Source organism: Alosa sapidissima, chromosome 14 (genome assembly GCF_018492685.1).
Source record: "Alosa sapidissima isolate fAloSap1 chromosome 14, fAloSap1.pri, whole genome shotgun sequence".
Lineage (NCBI taxonomy): Eukaryota > Metazoa > Chordata > Actinopteri > Clupeiformes > Clupeidae > Alosa > Alosa sapidissima.
This window is the reverse complement of record NC_055970.1, coordinates 176,741-194,392: the sequence shown is the minus strand read 5'-3', so window position 1 is coordinate 194,392 and position 17,652 is coordinate 176,741. Positions and strand designations below refer to the sequence as shown.

Here is a 17,652-nt window from a genome sequence, read left to right as displayed (position 1 = left end):
AAGAACTTATCGATTCACACACAACAGGCTGTCTTAGACCTGATGCTACTGGTGTCAAAATCATCATCAGTACTGTAAACAAAGCACAATGTTCAGGGCCATACAATTTGTTTATTGTACAGTATACAGCCTGCAATGCACTGTATTACAGTATCCAATATAAGTCCTCTTTCTTGTCCTCTTCGAGATCATCAAAGACCCTCTTCCTTACTGGGATGCCGTCCAGCGGATTCCTGTGCCCCAGGACTTGTGCGCTCAGCTTGACAGACCTTCCATGGAGGATGCTGTTGCTGAACATGTGTCACGGTTCAGTCGAAAAGGGGTCTGAATCCAACGTACTGCCCTGAAGTATCCGGAAGCTCCCTCCATATGCGTAGCACCACACACAAGGGGATCATGACACGGACGCTTCTTCTAAGGAAACCCCAGCTCCTGCTCACAAAAGACCTGTAGGCCAAGTCACTTCATTGCCTGCAACGAGAACAGGGTGGAAAAGCAAATTGTTTTACTATTTATTTTTTAATTTTTACATCAGAGTATCACTGGACGATTGTTGAAAAAAAAAATAAAGTTTATCATTTTGTGGTGTTGATCAAACTGTGTTTTTGCAATATGCTGAACCAATAATGAATGTGTTTTGGTTAAAAATATTTTATTTTCTATACTGTAACTGCTAACACTTGTATCAGATTGTCCTCACCTTTCCATTCCTCTGATTCTCAAACGGCCATGGTCAGCTCTGTAAATATTCATTGCATTTTGCAAAGAATATAGAGGCACAACGGATTGAGGCCATAATGGTCATTCAGGTCAGCTCCTCAGGAACCTGGGTCATTCTTTTAATAACCTGTAAAAACAAACATAATTTCCCTGCTGTTATTTCGTAATTTTGAATGACCAGGTAGCACAAAGTCGCAAATGTCTCCAGTTTTAGTTACCAGAGTTGTAAGATCACATATTAAGCTACTACATGGAAAGAAGGTAATAATCTCAATCAGATGTCAGCAGGATAGTTACAAGATTACATTACACTGACTGTACCTACTGTATTTTAAACAGTGATATTTATAGGATTTTTGATTATTGTACTCTACTCCATTGTAGCCTACTATGGAAATTGCCCCTTGGGGATAAATAAGTGTTTTTGAATTGACACAAATTGGCCTAGTAATATTTTCGTTGACCTCGTTTCACTTCAGCCATAGGCTAAAAACTGCACAGAGCTCCTGCCCAGCTAACTGGACGTCCCGTTGTAAGATCATACATTACTACATGGAAAGAACGTAAAAATCTTGATAATCAGATGACTTAATCAGCAGGGGTGCGTTTCCCGTACAACTACGGAGGTTAGCTTTTTACTAACGTGGTACGATGCATCGTTCAACTAACCAACATGTAAGTTACGACTGTTTCCCAAAACCGTCGTACTTACATAGTACTTTGTTAGTTTGAACCATGTTGGTTTCAACCAACATAGTTCAGACTACAATGGTTGCAGATGTGTTCGGAGAATGTCGGGCTCTGTCGGTTAGAGCCGAACGCATGAAGTCACGTAAAAGTAATGAAATTTGACATTGCATGACGTTTCCTGGGCCCAGCAGTTATAATATCAATAATAATAATAATAATAATAATAATAATACTTATTACAAGAATAGGCAGTAATTTCAATAGGCCATAGGCTATGTATGCTTTTAAAAATATATATATATTAGGCTATTAATAATAATAATAGGCATAACATAATAATGATAATTTTAATAATAACGTCACAGTCTATTGAACGTAGCCTACTAATTAGCCTAATCAGTGAAGCATAAATCGCCAACCAAGCAAATGTGAACAAATAAGTTACACATTTAATGAAACACACCGAATAGCCTATAGGCTAAATACTGGCCAATATTTTCGCGTGTTGTGGCGTGAAAGGATAGACCTCTGCATTTCGGATCTTGTAGTCTTAGGTTCGAGCCTAGATAATGATCATATAACAATGGTTTTGGAATCTTGGATAGGCTCAATCACTAAATATTCCTATGATCGTTTAGAACCTGTAGTCCTAGTTTTAACTACTGATTGGAGACCATATGCTTACTAGCCTAGGCTTAGGATAAATGTATATTATGTTGTATGAAAATTGGCATGGTTAGATTAGATTCAACTTTATTGTTATTGTGCAGAGCACAAGTACAAATACAACCAAATACAGTTTGCATCTAACCAGAAGTGCCAAAAAGGCAGAAAAGTGCAATGTGATATATAAAGTATAGACAGGTGCATAGACAGGACAAGACATATAGTGCCGTGTAGACAGTAGTATACAGTTGGTTTGCAGAAGGTGATTTAGAGTAATATAAATGAAATATAAATATGTGCAGTATCTTAGCAGTTACCTTACAGTAAGAGCAGAATAAATATGGATATGTAATATGAACAATGTTGAACAACATGTTGTTGTGTGCTTTGGGTTTCACTCTTTCACTCTAAAAGCGCTATATAAATGAATACTTTACTGTATGATTGCCCTTCATTTCAATGCGATTTTGTCATGCCTTTATGCAGCATTTTTCCAATGTTGCCCTTGTTATGTGTTTTCATTGTGACACTGAAAACTGAATACTGTTACCACACACAAGTATTTCATGATATTTTAAATGCACAGATACAGTTTTTTTACCATTACTTTTTATCCATTGTAGTTATGAAGTTGTGTGTTGAATCACAACCACAAAATGACAGTTCACATAGCAGAAATGTTTCAATGCTCAAATGGTTGAAGGATCTTCGCCAGCTGTACTAACACACACACACAAACACACACACACAGTGTTATTGTAGGTGCTGCTCATGTTGTTGCCTTCTGCTGCTGAGATAGTAGCAAAGTCTATACTGTTGTTTTCAAATGCATGTCTATATTTCCTGAGTGCACTGACATTTCAAGACCTACTTTATTCCATCAACCCCCTATGATAATACAAGCATGTCAACTGCTCCATCTAGGAGCCCAACAGCGAGGCAGAGGCGCGATACAACAACGCCCATAGCCGGACCCGCGTTGTTTTGGAGAGGGCCCTGGGCATGTGGAAAGGTGTGTGAGCAAATCCGCTGGTGGCCTGAAGCTCCATCCTGCAAAGGCGTGCAGTGTAGTTTTAGTGGCGGCGCTTCTGCAACATGGCCCTTCAGGATCACATCCCACTGCCGGCTGATGAGGAGCTGTTAGTGGAGGAGGTGGAAGAGGTCATTCCAGTGGCTGCTGCACACCTTCCTGCTGGCCTGGAAGCACACTGGGAATTAGTTGCACATATGTTTGGCCCCTAAACACCCAAACCCCACAATCAATTCCCTGCCACTTTCCCACCATCACTTTCTCCCCATGATCCCTCCCACACACACACACACACACACACATGTTCCCTATGAGCCATGACATCAAAATACATACACAGATTGAAAGGTCACAAAGCAAAGGCAACTTACCATTTTTCCGCCTCCCATGACAGGCCTACCCATACCTGGGCCATGAAGGACAAGTTAAATCAGTGAAAATCATGTCACATTTTGACACTGACCACAGCACTCTGCATGCTCACTTAAGTCCCAGAGCCTGAGGTCTTAAAGTTCTCCAAGCGAGAGGCTACTCAACTTCACAGCAGCATTCTGTCATTGTACCAACATAATTTAGCGTAATTCATGTGTTCAAATATCAAGATCATATAATAACTGAGAGTAGCCTAACTTATACACCCGCTAAACATAGCTTGTGATCAGATAAGATACAACACAAACCCCACTCCACAGGCATACTCAGCAGTCATCCCATCACTTTTCAAAACTGCCACCATCATACCCGTGCCAAAGAAATCATCACCATCATGCTTCAATGACTACCGTCCTGTAGCACTCACGCCCATAATCATGAAGTGCTTCGAACGGCTAGTCATGTCACACATCAAAGCCACCCTACCCCCCACCCTGGACCCCTTCCAGTTTGCATACCGAGCCAAACGATCCACGGAGGATGCAATCTGCTCTGCCCTCCATCCAGCCCTCACCCACTTAGACAATAAAGACTCATATGTGAGAATGCTGTTCATAGACTTCAGTTCAGCATTCAATACCATAATACCACAACAACTCATCAGCAAACTGGACAAGCTAGGATTCAGTACCTCCCTCTGCAACTGGCTGCTGGATTTCCTGTTGCAGAGACCACAAGCAGTACGTGTCGGGAACAACACCTCAAGCACTCTGACCCTGAGCACGGGGGCCCCTCAAGGGTGTGTGCTCAGCCCCCTGCTCTTCACACTGCTAACACATGACTGTACAACCACTCACAGCTCCAACCATCTGGTGAAGTTTGCGGACGACACAACACTGGCGGGCCTCATCACTAAGGGCGATGAGGCTCACTACAGAGAAGAAGTAGACCTGCTGGCTAAATGGTGCAAAGACAACAACCTCCTGCTAAATGTCAGCAAGACCAAGGAGATTGTTGTCAACTTTCAGAGAGGCCACAAACAACTGCCACCACTGTCCATCGACGGAGATGCTGTGGAGAGAGTGAGCAGCACAAAATTTCTGGGGGTGCACATCAGCGACGACCTCTCCTGGACCACCAACACAGCATCACTGGCGAAGAAAGCCCAGCAGCGCCTCTACTTCTTGCGCAAATTGAAGAAGGCAAGTGCCACGCCTCCTGTCATGACTACATTCTACAGAGGGACCATCGAGAGCATCGTCTCCAGCAGCATCACAGTGTGGGGCGGAAGCTGCACAGATCAGAACAGGAAGACCCTCCAGCGCACTGTTAACACAGCTAAGAGGATCATTGGAGCACCACTCCCCTCCCTGCAGGACATTTACACCACCCGCCTCACCCGCAAAGCACTATTGATTGTCAAGGATACAACCCACCCTGCACATGAACTGTTCAGCCTCCTGCCCTCTGGAAAGCGGTACAGGAGCCTCCGCTCCCGCACCACCAGACTGGCAAGTAGCTTCATCCACCAAGCAATCAGGATGCTGAACACTCTACCCACTCTCCCATCACTGACAGCCCCCCCCCACCCACCAGCCAACCAGGAACCTAGGAAACTAGGATCCTGTCTACCAACCCCCCCCCCCCCCCCCCCAACACCGCCATGTGGAACTGCACTGTGACTGCGCAGCCAAACGTGTTGCTGCTTCACATCAAGCCTGATATACTTGAATTACTGCATACTGCATATCAATGTAAATATACAGGTCACACAAGCACAAGTTTAAACTTCATGTAACTGTTAAGACTATAGAAATATACAACACAACTACCTCTATTGTTTTTTTAATATATGTCCTATATTTCTATTTTGATACATACATGTTCTATATTTCAGTCTTGCACTTTAATTTAATGTTTATTGTCTATGGCTATGTCCATAGTATGTCTATGTCTGTATTTAAAGCATGTCTATGTCTGCATGGGAAAGTAAGAAACGAAATTTCAATTCTTTGTATGACCAGTGCATGTAAAGAAATTGACAATAAAAGCCGACTTGACTTGACTATACTCACCTCACACCCATCGACTCAGTCTTGAACCCCTGACCTCTCTCATGTAAAGCACACACGCTACAGTCTCTGCCACAGCACAGTCACTTCACCACATCATAATGGGCTGTAGAGTCCATATACCGTTAGCTATGTGTATGATTAGCAGATGCTTCATCCAAACACACTAAAATACGACTACAATGTAACGTTATCCTTTTATAACAATTACAATGCTAGCCTCACATAACAATACCGTTGGCATTCAAAAGCTTTATCACCAGATAACTTAACTTAACGGGTGTTCGAAAGAATCTGTGCTGACACATTAGCATTAGGCTACATGTAAATTCACGAATAATAACAACACAGATGATTGCGGTCACCATAGCACTTCACCACAGGCCGCTCTGTTGTGGGCTAACTCCACAACACTTCACTTTCCACTGTACCACATAACGTTGTCCAGTAATGTGCAATTGTAGCTTCCAGCAATGCTATGGTATGGTATCCCACAGCAATGTTATGGGATCGTTTAATGGCTACCTCTCATCCATCTGTCCTCTGCGTGTTCCGTCATCAGGGTTACGTCGTCTACTATGGTTCTTACTACATACTACAGGTCGAGAGGTGTAGCTGTAACTACACAACTTTACGATAGTGGTTGCGAACGTTAGTTGCTACTATGGTTTTGGGAAACACTGACGCAGTGTCACGATGCATCGTACTATGTAAGTTCCACCACCATAGTTCACACTATCCTTTTGGGGAACAGTTGTGTCGTACTTACATAGTTGCAACCATGTTAGTTGCTACCGTAGTTAGCAACGATGATTTTGGGAAACGCACCCCAGGATAGTAGTTACACGAGTACATTAGACCTACTGACGTTACAAACGTAATATTTTCATTGACGCGAGCAGTAGGCTACTCGTTTCACTTCAGCCATAACATTATAGCCTACGAACTGCACAGAGCTCCTGCCCAGCTAACTGGACGTCCTGTTGTAAGATCGCATATTACCACTACAATAATGTATGTAACTCCTAATCAGATGACCTATTCACCAGGAGAATATACTTACTGACTAAAACGAGTACTTTCCTTGCAAGCAGCACTCCTTTCACTACAGCATAGCCTGAACTGCCCACAACGGGCTACAAACTTTTCAGCTAGTTTCTAACTGGACATCTTGACAAAAATTGCACGAGGGTACAAGTTGTAAAACATTTGTTTGTGTGCAAATTAATAACTTCTGTTGCTTACAATGCTAAAAACGAACCTAATGCAATGTTTAGCTTAGTCTACGACACTAACATACGAGTATTACAGCTAGCTAACTGGGCTACGTGTTGCAAACTCAAGTAAATGACAAAACTCTGAAGTAGTCATTTCCAATCTATGGGCGACTGGTTGCTCCTCTATTTCAGATTCTTCCTCTGATTCAGGCTCAAATATGCTGTTCAACACCTATGTCTCCATAGTATTTCCACCTTGGCTGTTTCAGTGAGTGCTGTCGGCCATGTTTGCGTCTTTGCTCCGGAGCTTCGCTCGTTGTAAACCAACCAATCAGCACGCAGGTTATCTAAATATTCATGAGCATACCATAAAAGGAAGAAAACCTCTCGTTTCATTCTAGGGCTTTTAACCAGGCTTGCATTAGGGCGCATAGAACAGCACATATGCCATTTTCAGCCCAACCAATGTTACACACCCTATTCAGAGACCTTAAGGACCAGCACAAAATACCCTATATCATCATTCTATCACCCCTTTAAGGTGTGTTGCTAAAGCAATGAAATGAAGGTGTCATTGTTTGGATACTTCACACACACGTGCTTTTTAATTTCACAGACTACAACTACCAAGCTTTTAACTTCCAACAAAATTACGCCTCACTGCAACGATGCGCCATCTAGTGGACAAACGACTACTTATCGCCAATACTGGAAATGCAGCCATGATGATGATGATGAATATTTATTTTGGCTTTCTTTTAATGCTACTAAATTTGTAATTATGTATCGGCCGTTCTAATACCGATAGTATATGGGTGCCTGTGTGTGTGTGCATGTGTATATGTGTGCACCGCCATCTACAGGCCAATGAGTGTACAGTCACTAAATGTACACAAAACCTAATTTTGTTTAGACCCCCCCATGGATTAAATTCTACGAAACTTGGCATACCCCCAGAGAATGCCAGGTCAATCATACACATACAATTTGGTGCAGTTCTGAACATCTTAACTGAAGATAGGGGCGATTAAAGCAGAATAATATTGCATTTTCATTTTTTACCGGGGGGGGGGTGCAAATCACAAATGAGTGATTATGGGCCAGATTGATGTGGGCCCTTGAGACCAACATACCATAAAAGATTCTTCATCCTCAGTGCCACGGTTCAGGTAGTTATTTAGGAAAAACTGCTTTTTTTGCGGTTCGGGGGGCCCAGCACGGGGATGGAGTGGCCCCCGGGGACGAAACTAAATTTTTCCGTAAAAGTCTAGTGGGGCTACATACCCACCAAATTTCATGTGCCCCGGTGGTTCGGTATCCCGGGTATCGTTGACCAAAAATTCAGGAAGTAGATGACGGGGGGGTAAAAAAAAAAACAAAAAAAAAAAAAACTTTGACAATCCCTATATGACCGCTTCGCTAGCTTTGCTAGCGGCGGTCATAATAAGAAAATGATTTCATTATTAAGTGGTTGTTTCATTACTTATTAAGTATAAATCATGTACTTACAAACATATTTTTTTGATAGGCTTATTTACTATGAACAAACCATTTATAATTGTGTGAACAAATGCTTTACTGATGATAAATTATGTATGAACAAGAAATTACAAATTATGAACAAACCATTAACTAATAAGTAACAAAGGCTTAATAAATGATGAATTGTGTGTAGTTATTATAAAGTGTTACCATGGAGTCTTGTCACAATGTCTTATTAGCAAAAGAGTATTGACAGTGAACAGTCTAAAAGAGTATACACTTATACTTATATAAGAAGATAAGATAGTCACAATTGTTCCAAGACAGTCGCTGTTTGAGTGGCCAGTTCACCCCCTGTGGTAAGTGAATGCATAGAGGAACAGCTGTTGATGACAACAAGGCTCTTTACAACAGGTCTACTCACTGTCTTAATGGCCAATTTTTCATATAAAACTGTATTTTGTGAATTAATAGAGATGGCAAAAACGTCCAGCATGCTAACAAAATGACATGGTGTCCAAATGACATGGTGTCCTTTAGTGATTTAGTCTGTTTCATGATTTTTTTTTTTGTATTCTTATTGTTTTTATTTGTAAATATTATACACATATTTTACCTCTCCTAGAAAAAGATGGCTAACAGTGGTAAGGTCATGTCTAAAGCCTCTGCCATCTTACACCATAGTTTAGCAGAATGTCGTTTCACATGAATTGAACAAACCACAAGATGGTCTATCAAACAGGAAGCATATATGTGTATTTTTTGTGGCTTAAAGCCACTTCCTCACAAGTTATTCACTGATATGATGCATGAAACATTTAGACACACTTAATGTTCAGTACAAATAGGTGCATCAAATTTGCCTTTTGTACTATTGTGGCTGAATAGAAAAATAAAAACTGGGCAAAATCTGGTTAACCTGCTCATTTAATTTACTTCTTCTGAATTGATGTTCATCTCATCCCACCTACTCCTCATCACCACCTATCTTTGATCTTATCTTTGAGTTATATGAAATAAAAAATAATAATAAAACAGCCTATTTAAAAATATTAAATATGGTTTTGTCCAAATATCAATATTATATCTTATATAATGTATAGAAGCAATATACAATGAAACAATATGAAAATAAATGTGATGGGAGGTAGTTGTTTGATTCTGGATTTCCTATCTCATATGTACACTTGGGACTTCTAGATTCTCAGTTGATGAAATCCTGCTTGAGATATCTGCAGTGACTATCAAGTTAGCAGCTTCAAAGTGCACATGGTGTTTTGACCTCAGTGACTCAGAGTTGCCAAACGTCAACCCCATTGTGAATCTGCAGAGACTGCGGCCAAACAAGAAGTTTACTGGCAAACATGACAATTCAAAACTCATGTGAAGCCTTACTGCAGGGACACATGGTGGATTGACATCACTGATAATGTTTTCTGTCTGACACTGTCTTTCACTTCTGTAAAAAGAAACAAATAGTATGCAGTAAGACACATACACTGTGATCCATACAATCGTGCACTAAATTTACAATACCTATAGTAGCACCTTTCCAACTACCTATTAGCTCACCCAACAACTTCTCAGACTTTGACTCCAACTACCCGAAATGAATCCAGTATATCTCCAACCTTGTTATTGTAAGATGAGACTTATTGTTTAATCCATATGGGTGGTTATTGTTTGTTACATGTCAAACGGTTATGTGGAATTATATGACCTGTCACTAGGGGTTGGAAGGGTATAGATAGGTAAAGTGTTTCTTTGAGTAGAGGAGAGTGTGGTTTTGGCTTGATGAGGTGAACATTAAACTTCAGATGTGTTCAAGAAGCGGTTTGGTTCCACGCACTTTATTTCTACTCACGACCCCATCTAAATAAGTACTGTATATGCGGGAGCAGCTTGTAATATCAAGTATTACATTATTACAAGCTGGGATCAGACAGGACCAGAGACCAGACATCACAAGCACCCACTACGACTATGTTGTGATCCACTACGACTATGTTGTGATCCACTTTGGACTGATTAACTCCCCTGCTGCTCTTCAGGTCCTGATAAATAATGTGGTTTTTTAAAGTTTCACAGTTATGGTTTGAGTAAGCCAAGTGAGCCCCCTGGTGGCTGCTCTCCTTACTGTATGTTGGCATTGCATGGTAAAATACTGGTCACTCATCAAAAGTCTATTCAAATTTAGTAGGATGTCCAGTTCGCATTGGGAGGGGTTTCGTTATCAAACGTGGAGTGCATGGCGCAACAAGGTGTTCCTAGTTTTTTTAATCAGTCATATGGGTGTGTTTGGGGCGTAACATCATTTTAAACCAATGAGAATGACATCTGTCATTCCCTTTAACGGCGCAACGCGCGATATGTTAAATAAATGCATTGGTATTTTGGCATTCAACGGCGCATTTGAAGGAGGCTGCTTGCGAGACCGTATGGAATAGTCTTCTTAAACCATGCTTTACTAAAACCTAGCATAGCCTTCACACATTTGCACTCGTCTATTATTTGAACTCATTGGCAAAGTGAAACTAACTTCACCAAGGAGTCAGTCAACGACAAGACAGTTATATGCAGTTACTTTCACTATTGATTGACAATGGGTTACCACCGAAGACATAGGCTGGAAAAAGCAACACTTACGCTAATATTGCTCAAATGACTGAATAAAACATCATTTATCCTGCAGAGGAGTTGCTTATATCTCGTGACAGTGCGTCTTCAGCTGTGCTCCATACGTGTCTCTCGCCTCTCCCCTAATCTTTTAACCGTCATTACCAATTTGCAAATGATTGCAAACTCATCATGAGATGTACAGTATTTTGTAATATCTTTATTCTAATTATGTTTCCTAATGTAATTGTGCAATTTGTAATGCTTTGCATGACGTGCGCTGGTGTGCGTTCATGAATGATAGAAGGATGGTGCGTGCACCTGCCAATATGACTGTTGGCATGCTCTCTTAAAATAGCATATGAACAACTCGCCATTGACTTCTGACCAGGTTTAGGTGGTGTACGATAGCGATTTTTAGACAATGTGCCCGGTCCCTCCCTATTGCCACAGCCCTGGGCGCAATGTTTAAAAAATAAACGTGCAAAATACCGAATTAAACTTTGCGCGGGTGGAAAACGAGCTTTACGCCATGCGCTGGTGTGCAAAATACAGCCCATAGCTGTCCAGCGTTGTGTGACAAAAAGGCAGGCATAAACCTGTAGTGGATGATTATTCCTAATGGTTCACCAATGGCTTTAACAACACAAAAACTATTTTTCATGGTGAGAAATCTGTTGGGCCTCCTAACATGGGCTGAACATTCTTACATACAGCTAAATTATTACTTATAAGAATCGTTTACTTCTCTGTTTGATATATCAGTAGCAAGCATGGTCATCTCAGTTGACTTATGTCTAAGAGGACTGTAGCTAGATTGCATTGCAGCCTTTGCATAATTAAGGCAATATGGAACATTTAAACCATTCCATCTCAAACATCTACATAATAAAAGTTTGCTTTTTTAACAGATTTCCATTTGCATTCTACTGGTGTCTGTTAATAAACACTTACAATGTGAATGTACTTAGTAAACACTTTCTCAGAAACGTCTGTCTGTGGTTTTCAACACGTCATATCATAGTGTCACATGGATGATTCACGTTGGTAGGATGTGACACCTCAGAGGTCTGAGGTCAAAAAGGGCTGTGGGCTTCACACTATTCATAATTGTTTTGCTCTAATCAAGCATTTAAAAAAATGTATATGAATGAATATATTAATTCAGATGATCCAGAACGCGGCGGCGCGCCTGGTCAACAACCAACCCAAAAGGGCACATGTTACCCCGCTGCTCATCCAGCTACACTGGCTACCTATGGCGGCCCGCATCAAATTCAAGTCTCTAACGCTTGCCTACAAAGTAGTCTCCGGTTCTGCTCCCACCTACTTGAATGCCCTCATACAGACTTACACTACCTCCAGACCGCTGCGCTCCTCTGACGAACGACGTCTAGCTCTACCACCGGTACGCTCAAGCCAATCCAAACTTTTCTCATCTGTTGTTCCTCGTTGGTGGAACACACTGCCAGTTCCTACAAGGGCAGGGACATCCTTTTCCACTTTCAAAAAACTCCTGAAGACCCAGCTCTTTAGAGAACATCTACTCTCATAGCAACACTTACAACAAGTCTTACTGATCCTAGCACTCACCAGCCGTTTTAAACTGACAAGTAACTGTTAAAAACAGCACTCACCGACGCACTTATTCTTACTGTACTCTAATGTTTTTTTTAAACTGTCCTAAAATTGTGAGAATTGTTCTAAAAACTTACTGTTTACCATGTTGTTAGTCGCTTTGGTTAAAAAGCGTCAGCCAAATGTAATGTAATGTAATGTAATGTAATGTAATGTAATTTCATGCAATACAATTCTTACACAATAATTTTCCAGTACATAATTTTCTATTTGACACAGTTGATATAAGTTGATATAATTGAATAAAGCATTTCATAAAAACATGTGCATTAATGAATATATTAAGTTTAACTCAAAATGAATGCAATATAATTATTAAACAATTATTTTTTGTCTAATTTATTTGATATACCAGTACATAATTTGCTATTCAAGTATTGACACAGTTGATATAAATGCAATCTTGTCACAGCTTCTTATTAGCAAAAGAGTATTGACAGTGAACAGACTACTCCGCATTCTAACAAAAAGCAACTTAGACAGACGTTAGAATTTCATGAAAATGTAAATAATAATATAGAAAGATAAGATACTACAGTCACAAATGTTCCGAGGCAGTCCCTGTTTGAGTGGCAGAGTTCAATCCCTGCGGTCTCTGTTTGAGTGGCAGAGTTCAATCCCTGCGGTAAGTGAATGCATAGAGGAGTGGATTCACACAGCTGTTGATGACAACAAGGCTCTTTACAACAGGTCTACTCACTGTCTTAATGGCCATCAATTTTTTATGTAAAAGTATATTTTGTGATTTAATAGAGATGGCAAAAACTTCCAGCATGCTAACAAGATGACATGGTGTCCACAAGATGAGGAAAGTCACCTCGTGATCAGCCTTGCTAGTCTCTGGTCAGAGAAAAAAGCAGTTTGGTTCACCTTCTTGTGGAGGAAAAAGTAAGATGCTGTGATGATGAAAAATGGAATGATGAACGTCAGCACAATCTCTGACAGAAGTATGGCAATCCTATACTGATCTGACATGTGGATTCTCCAACACAACATCCTGGATCCATCTGGTATGACGTCATGTGTAGAATACACCAGAATACAGTACATACATGCTGTTGCCCATAAGATGAGAAGTAAAGCCCTCTCTCCTTTGCGGCCTAACTTGGCCCACTTGTTGGGGTGCAGAACAAACACATACCGATGAACACTAATCAATGTGACAGTCAGTAAGCTGACATACACACTGACATAGATAAGAAAGTAGAAGGTTTTGCAAAGCACATGTCCAATGTACCAGCCAAAGAGCAGGTTGTAGATTCCCAGTGGAGCAGTGAGCAGGCAGAGGATGTCAGAGACTGCCAGGTTAAGCATCAGATGAAGGGTGAAGTTTTCTCTCTTGAAGTGTCGCAGAATGACCACCACAACCAGTATGTTTCCAGGTATTCCAAGCAAAAAACTAAATCCCAGCACTGCACTGCCAATCTGGTCTTTCTGAGAAGATTCTGTGTTGTTCCATGATGAACAGTTCAGTGATGAGATGTTGTGTTGTTCCATGTCTGTGTATCACTATGAAAGCAGTGAAGAGTTTAAAGGACAGCATGGCCCTCCCCCTGTTGCTGTTGAGTGTGGGTTTTTGTAGGGGTTTTTTTTCACTAGCCATGAATAACATTTTCTGCTTGTTTCATACCTAGGGAATGTCAAGCCTACCATTGAGGAGATGACGTTCTTCTTGATTTTCCAAGTACACCATATAGGAAGTGGTAAAATAGTTCACAGTCTGTCATGTGGGAGTTGTGTGTTTGCACTAATGTCAGCATCTGTAAAAAAGCAAATCCTTTAACACAGTGCAGTGTGTGTTTTGAATTCAACAGTGTCATTTATGTGGTCAGTGAGGAGAAGTACAGAATTGTATCTATGTAGCCAGACTATGTCATGTGCTTAACTCTTCTGAGTGTTTGTCTTGTGTGTGAAGACAATCACTAGACAAGAGCTACATCACTGTCCTGATAATGTTTTACAAGTCTTCCGAGAAGTCTCTAGCTCGAGTTCATTGAACCAATAGGTTCAATGAACTCAAAATATTTGATGAAACGGATTACCTCAAAATATTTAGCTATGTTAAAAAATATTTTAAGTAATTTCTACTTAAAATGAGACTTGTGAAAAAAGGACAATGGTAAAATTAAAAAGAATAATGTGAGAAATAGATGTTTTAAGTTATTGTTACATTAGTCAGACAAGCTCTTAAGACTCCAAATATTTGAGAAAATGAACATTAAAACAAATTATTTCAACAAACAAACATTTTAAGTAATTACTACTCTAAACTAGAAGTTATTCACACTCATTTTTTTAGGAAGTTGATGAACTGAAACATAATAATTTGACAAACAAACATTGTAAGTAATCACTACTTAATCCATTGATAAGTTCAATGAACCATTTGGAAACCATTTTTAAAACAAACAAAATTGACACTGGAAATGGAGTTGATGTTTTTAAGTTATCACTCCTAATAATATATTCATGTTATCACCATGACTCATTCAGTTTCTCAGACCTAATCATTGTCACTTCAATCTCTTATATTTTTAAGTTGACTTCACTATATTGAAACACATTTTTTGACTGTTTAGGTTTACTATTTACCTCAAAATCAAACATTTTATTTGTATTATTCAAATAAAAAAAACTATTCAAAAGACAATTTCAATGCAGATTCCATTTATTTAAGAATTCCATTAGAATTCTAACAGAACAACATCCCCAGCAATGCGGTTAATACAGAAAGCAAAGATATAACATCCTTTTACCACTTCAAAGGTAATAATTAGGGCTGTCAAAATAACTGATTCATTTCGATTAATTAATTTGAGAAAAAATAACTGATTAAAAAAAAATAACGCAGATTAATCGATTCTGTATGACCTTTGACCCCGAGCCGTCCTAGTCAGTAGCCATTAGACTGTAAAAATGAAGGAGAGAGAAGAAAATGTGCTGACTAGATAATTGATTGGAACATTTACTTTTAAAAAACGGCCTGATGGTGTTGATAAAAATAAGGTGTTGATTAAAATAGTCCTTTACAATGTCTGCAGCAAGGAATTTGCATATCACCGGAGTTCGTCAACTCGCACATCAATGCAAAGAAATAGTGTTGACATAGAGGGGAGTGTTAATTTATTTTCATTGTGTACCCTAGGTTATATCTGTGGCCTTAAATGCCTGAATTTATTTCATCAGCATATTAGGTCATATCATAGATTATTATGGCCATTATTTGAACAGTGAAAATAATAATAAAAGAGTTTTTGAACTTTAATGTCACTAATGCTGATTATTCAATGATTCATTTGAATTTAAATATTTAAAATACTTTAACGCAAAAATTATATATGCGATTAATTTAGATTAATTAATCACAGAGTATGTAATTAATTTGATTATTTTTTTTAATCAATTGACAGCCCTAGTAATAATACTCAAATAACAAAATAATAGGCCAACATAAATAAAAGCGAAAAGCTCTATTGCTTGCTTGAGTATTAACATGCTGGCAGTACCAACCATGATATTTGGAGAACAGACTGCTTACTACAACAAGGATACAAGGAAGTTTATTGTCACATGCATATAGTTACTGGAAGTAAGAAATGCAGTGAAATTATGTCTGGTGTCAGCCTATTTGTGCAAAGTGGGGGGGGGGGTAAAAAGTGCAGTAGAAGAGGGGTTTAGTAGATTAAGGGGCCGTGCACACGACGCCGGTTTTTGTGAAACCGGTGAGGTTTTGTTAACGGTTACGCCTTGCGTGTACACAACACCGGCAGTTTAGGAGACTGAAACTGCTTTTGAAACCGGCTTCCGAAGTGGGAACTTTTGAAACCGCCGGCTAACTTTCGCTGTGTAGACGCCTGTAGGTGCGAAGCCGGCAACTTTATGATGACATAGCCCCACCTCTCAACTCAGCCATGGCACTCGACCTGACATGCTGCTTGTCAAAACAAACCAAACCATTTATTTATCATATTAAAATGTTTTTCTTTCCCCTGTCATGATTTATGTGCACAATGTAACCTATCAGCCTTTAGTGGCTAAGTTAGAAGCACACGTTAGCTTAACTTAGTTAAACATTAGCTTACTGCATGTTAGTGTTTTCTCCAGTGGTGCTCAGACCTAATGCAATGCGTAGGTAGGCTAAGCATTTGAAATTTCACATAGCAGTCACATACCTTGAAAATGAACTTTATTAGTTTAACAGAATTTGAATTGAAAACCGAATTGTCTGTAGTCTCCTTATTTCATGTGACTGCTTAACCAGAGCACTTATTAGACATTCTCTGGCTTAACAAACTGTTTTAACAATGTTTTCTTCTACGCGATTCACGCGAAATTATTGTGAAGCTTCTGCACAGCGGGGCCATCGACTGGTCTGGCATATGCACTACAGCACATTTAGCCGGTTACACCTCTGTGTGTACACGCGAGGTTTTTTCTTGCCGGAGTCGTTAAAGGTGTGAAAGCGGTAAGAGAAAATCCACCCGGCGGTGTCGTGTAAATGGCCTCTAAGTGGCAAGGGCTGCATAAGAAAGGTGGGTCACCAACAAGGAGCACCCAAGAGCAACAGGGGCATGGAAAAACTCCCTTACCAAGGAAGAAACCTTGGGCAGATCCACAGCTCAAGGGGCTAACCCAACTGCCAGGGGTCTTGGTGTGTGTGCTGGGGGGATGACAGGGGAGATGGGATAGTGTGCTGTGTATGTGGGGAGAGGGCAGTGTGCAATATTGTGTTGGAGAAGCTTCCTGATGAAATAATGTGCTGTGTATGTAGGAGGGGGGGGGCAGGGACTTGCTATTGCAAGCAGAGTACTGTATGTAATGTATGTGAGTGATGACAGTGAAGATGTGTGTGTGGGCGGGAGGGGAGTGGAGCAGTGACTGTGTGTGTGTGTGTGTGTAGTGTGTGTGTGGGTAGGTGGGGGCAGTGTGCTGTAAGTATGTAGAGGATGTGTGTTGGAGAAGATCCTGAAGACAATGTGCTGTGTATGTGGGGGGGGGGGGGGGGGGGCATTAAGATTTAAAACAAAACAAAAATGTGTCCCTGCCATATGTTATGTAATTGTGATGGGGGTTTTTTTCTACTAGATTCTTTAGTAGGCCTACTATGAAGCAAATAAACTGTGTTTTAAGGGCAATGTCATTTCCACCA

General features: G+C 40.2%; 2 long non-coding RNA genes across 2 annotated transcripts; both read right to left on the bottom strand.

Annotated features, from left to right (window-relative positions):
* Positions 1-244: 244 nt before the first annotated feature.
* Positions 245-7,302, bottom strand: LOC121681121. The gene is made up of 3 exons (XR_006021991.1): positions 6,908-7,302; positions 701-847; positions 245-471 (listed from the first exon to the last, which is right to left on the bottom strand). It is a non-coding gene; the product is annotated as an uncharacterized LOC121681121 (long non-coding RNA).
* LOC121681122 lies at positions 2,826-6,288 on the bottom strand. Its single transcript, XR_006021992.1, has 3 exons — positions 5,554-6,288; positions 3,478-3,512; positions 2,826-3,273 (listed from the first exon to the last, which is right to left on the bottom strand). It is a non-coding gene; the product is annotated as an uncharacterized LOC121681122 (long non-coding RNA).
* Positions 7,303-17,652: the final 10,350 nt, after the last annotated feature.